General features: G+C 33.0%; 1 long non-coding RNA gene across 1 annotated transcript; it reads right to left on the minus strand.

Annotated features, from left to right (window-relative positions):
- Positions 1-755: 755 nt before the first annotated feature.
- On the minus strand, positions 756-2,799 carry LOC141626826 (uncharacterized). The gene is made up of 3 exons (XR_012536415.1): positions 1,623-2,799; positions 1,446-1,503; positions 756-1,357 (listed from the first exon to the last, which is right to left on the minus strand). It is a non-coding gene; the product is annotated as an uncharacterized LOC141626826 (long non-coding RNA).
- Positions 2,800-5,061: the final 2,262 nt, after the last annotated feature.

Here is a 5,061-nt window from a genome sequence, read left to right on the forward strand (position 1 = left end):
AACTAATAAGAAGGTAAGGAAGAGAAAATAAGAGAATAAAGATTAACCAAGGAGAGAAAAACAGCTAAGACAGACGGTTCACCATAATCATTCGGTCAAGTAATCTAGGTCTCGGGTCAATGCAAATACGATCTAAGGAGCAAAAATATCTCCTTTCGGTCTCAATTCGCCCTAAAGCGTAAATAGCTTAGCTTTCGCCCTAACTACAATACCCTATTGTTCGCTACTAGTCTCGCCTTTTCCAACCTTTCGGTCCAGGTCAAGGGTCACTAAGATATAAATGTCTAATTGCGTCGACTCAATTAAATAGATACAGATAAATGCAAAGAATTAACAACGAATATTATACCAAAGATTAACCCAATAAATCGATTACTATTCCCTCATAATTATGGATCCCCTATAGCCTTAGCAGAAGAAAATTAGCTACTCATTATCATCGAATTAACAATAACAACAAATAAATAATTGAAACTAGACATGATAATAAACTAATAAGGAATGAGTTAAAGCAATAATTATAACAATAAAAGGGAAGAAGGAATTAAAGCAAATGATTAAAAATTAAGAGATTAAAAGAGATTGATAATACCAATAAAAATCCAAATATGAGTAGCCAAAGAGTAAAGGAAGGGTAAAATCCAAAGAACATTAACCAGTGATAGAGTAAAAGTGAACAGATCGAAGACCCGAGTTACGTTGTTCACTCTTTCGGTCTTATACGAAAAATTCCATCCTAAACCTAATCTATGGACTAATTACAAAAGCCCATTAGATAATTAGGCGGAAAAAATCTTTAGAAGGACAAACCATTCGATCGAGTGGTAATAAACCACTCGATCGAGCAACTATACGTCAATCCTCTCGATCGAGTAGAAATAAACTACTCGATCGAGCACTCCTTGCTTTGTCTCCTCTTTTGTATACTCGGATTGGTCGATCGAGCATCCTTAGGCATATAAAGCATTCGATCGAGCATAAAATCTACTCGATCGAGCTGTTTAAGCACGTTAGACCTTGAAGCACTTCCCGAATCCAGCTCACGCGTCTTCCAAGTGTTAGAATTCCAAACTCCGGCTCCTCATTCTCCATAAATGCATGCAAATGGGACGGATTAAGGCTCGATTTAGCTCCTCTTTGGTCAATTCCTGCAAATTACATAAAACGAACCAAAGTAGAATATTCGGGGCATTTGTAGCTAGATGCTACATAAAAAGTACAGAAATGCGTGTAAAAATGAGGTAAAAACCTTATATAAAAGACACGCATCAAAGCTGTATAATCTAAGTTGTGCTGGTAACTGACTCTGTACCTAAGCATCAAAACCACCTGCAATGTTCATGATGCCGGTATAACCCTGTCGCATTAAGTCATAAACTCATTAGGAGTCCCATAAGCTATAGTAACAATTACAATAGAAAGACAAAACGGGCGGGAGGTTATACTAAAAGCGGACAGAAGATCATTGGCAGCCATGAGCGATATCTTCCCGCTCTGACAACCCTGTTTGTAGAAGACATAATCAATTCATGGACATTGGTTTATGAAATCCTTAATTGATTAGAATAAAAAAAACAAGAGAGACGAGAGCAAGCGCGAGAGAGAGAAGAAGAAAGTTTCACAATTAAGATTTCATCATCTTTGTCAAACTGTGATAACACCAGCTCTCTGAATTTAGAGTTTTTCGCCATCCCTGTGATAGTGTCAAATTGTAACGAGTCAATAGGTTAGTGTTATCACAATAAACATGCTTGATACCGTGTTTTAGTTGGAATTGTTGTAATATACCGGTTTACACTTTTGGTTGTAATTTTAGAGTCTTAGCTTATAACTTACCAAGGTGAAGGAGGAGACGCAAAGGTAAGCCAATGGAATAAGTGCAAAGTCAAGAAAAGTAAGCTAATGGAAGATTTGATGCCTTGGCATAGACAAACAAGAGCCAAAATGAAGAATTGAAAACTCAGTTTCACAAGGGTCAACTTCAAATAGATATATCTCGAGTTCTAGAGCTCGTATCGATGCAAGGCCAATTGGAGGTAAAAGCTTGTGATCTTAGCTTTCCAACGGTAGGTCACCCGCCTCGTTTGTCCCAAAAACGAGGGAGATATGGCCTTCGAAAAATGCTGATGTCAGTCTGAAGCGCAGCCTGCGCAATTGTGTGCAGCCTGCGCAAATACGCGCTGTAATTCCAAATATGAGCTTAGGCGCAGGCTGCGCAAATAAAGTGCGCAGCTGCGCCCGATTGCGCAAGCAATAGTTAATTTGGCGCAGCCTGCACAGCTCTGTTTTACGGGGCTTTCTATTCCGCATTTGGGCTTCTTAAGTGAGGATTTTTTAGGTTTCCGTGAAGCCATATATATACCCAAGATTGGAAGACCTCAAGAACATCATACAACATCATATCATCTCATCGAATCTCATCATTTAGGGTTTTAATCTTGTAATAATTTAGAAGACTTTTTCATTCAAGTTGTAACCTTTCCTTGTTATTTTGGGTTTTTGAAGACTATGGAAGGCTAAATCCTTCCTTCCTTGGTGTAATCCGTTTCAAGTCTTCAACTTTATCATTGTATTGACTCTATACTCTCTAATCTTTCATTTATTTCAATTTCTAAGTTTGAATGCCATGATGAATGTTTTGTTGCAAGAAGTAATTGTTGGATTATGTGTCCTCCGACAATAATGCGATCACGACTGTTGATCATGATGATCACATGTTTAAATCTCATTATAAAGAATACAATTGGGAAGTAATTTTTACTGTCAACTGGTCAACATATATCGGTAATGATTGGCTGACTAGAGTTTGACATTACTTCTTCGTGCGACGGTGGTGATCGATTGACCCCTAGGTCATACCTATAGAGCAACACTCTTAATTGATCATTTAATTAATCGTATAACGTTACGAGTTAATTAAATTACTTGAAAATTGACGGACGATTTTGGAAGTAAAATTTACGTATCACATTGAAATTTGATTAAATGAGATACGGTCTGAGTAATTGAATTGTATCATTACTCAGATGAAATTATTGTTTAAAGAAACAATTAAATTTGAATGAATTATTATAAATACAAATTGTTGTGATTTATAAATTGGTAAAATATTTTGGTACAAGTAATTATGAATTACTAAGTCGATTTTTGTATGTGACGTATTTTTAATAATACGTTGATTTTTAATATGTTAAAAATGCACAACAAATTTATGCAACATATGACATGTGACATATTGACAATTGACAAAAAAAAATAATATGGAATCCATATTATCCAATGTGCCGAAAATTGGAGGAGTATTAAGCTAATATTATGTTGATTGTATTAGTGGAAGGCATGATGATTACTTGCTTTAGTAGCCATGCAATCCTAGTTTACCTTGTGAAGATAAACAAGTGCATGTATTGGCTCCCTCCACCCCCTACTCCACCCAGTTTTTGAGAGAGGAAAAACCATTTGGTTTTTCCTCTTATTTTATCTAATATACACAAAATGTTTTGTGTGATTAATTCATTCTTCATTATTCTAATTCTTTGAGTTTTAGAGAGATAAAAAGCTCCCATTCTTCCTCCTCCCAAAACCGAAAATATTAAGTGTTCCATAATATTTTTGGGTCAATTTTCTACAAAATTAATATTATCTAGTATTCATAGTATTAATTTTAATTAAGAGTAAGCTTTGGGTATAAATCCTTGGGAGAGATCCTACACTTGGGTCTTAGTTCATCCAAAAGGGAAAGCTCAAGAACAAGAGAGAAAGGTGATCTCTCTTGTGCCCATTAAACCGAAAATCACAATGTAAGAACAATGTTTCTTCCTTATTTTGTTTTAATGTTTGCATGCATAAGATCAATCATTAATTTTATGACAAATTAAATTAAAACATATATGAATATGTAAGTATATAGATCTACTTTTCCTTCAATTGGTATCAGAGCCATGGTTGTTTGCATGCAAATCGGTTAAAAGTTTTTCCGAGTTATAAAGATTAACATATAAAACTTATAAAATTTGTGTTATTATGATATATCACGAAATTAATTCATGCATATTAAAATTTTTGGTCCTAAAATGTTTTAGGATATTTTGGTTAAATTTACGGATTTTTGTTGTTCATATTATACAATAATGGCATTTAAATGTGATTTTATGAGTAAAAATGTCATTTTCGGTCTAAAATTAGCTATACTTCGAATTTTCCAGTGATTTTTGGATATGTTGTCACATACATTATTTTGAGATAACTTGTAAATTTTCATAATTTTTGGACTTCTTATGCTCGAAAAATGGATTTTTCATTATTAAATTCGGATTTAGGTGAAAATAGGTTAATATGAGATAAATTTCGAATATGGTCATAGAAATTTAGTATGTTGTCACATGCAATTTTACAAGATGTGTGTAAAATAATGGGCTATAGTTAAGTCTTTTTGCATGATTTATGGATTTTTGAAGAAAAATAGCATAAATAGTGACATTATTAGTGAAAAATTAATAAAACATAATCTATGACTAAGGAAAAACATTATATGTTGCATTTTATTATTTTTTTTCAGATCTAAAATTAAAAAGGTGATGAATATAATTTTTCTCATGTTTTTATGATTATTTTAGTTAAAACCGATAAACCGCAACATTGTTTTTCCGGAAAAATGTCGAAATTTTTAACCTAAGTTTTTGAACATTATGAGTGTCATGGTATTTTTCCAGAATGTTCATGAGTTTAAATTTCAAATTTTGAATTTATTTGAAATTTTGTGATTTATTTGAAGTTTATAGCTTATTTTTGTAATTTTTAGTCCATTAGTGAACAATTTTATAAATATGAGTTAATTATGGTCAAATTATTAGTGAAGACGAAATTTTGAGTCCTAAGAGGTTAGGGTAATTAACTTATGCATAAATATGAATTTATGTAATTTTTATGATTATAAAATGTTGAAATCACGCAAATCCGTAAAAACCAAGTAATATACGATATTGGCTATTTAAAGGCGATTTAGCATAAAATTGGGCATGTTCATACATATAATAATGATGCATTTTCTTTATGGTTGTC

Source organism: Silene latifolia, chromosome Y (assembly GCF_048544455.1).
Source record: "Silene latifolia isolate original U9 population chromosome Y, ASM4854445v1, whole genome shotgun sequence".
In the NCBI taxonomy this organism is placed as follows: Eukaryota; Viridiplantae; Streptophyta; class Magnoliopsida; order Caryophyllales; family Caryophyllaceae; genus Silene; species Silene latifolia.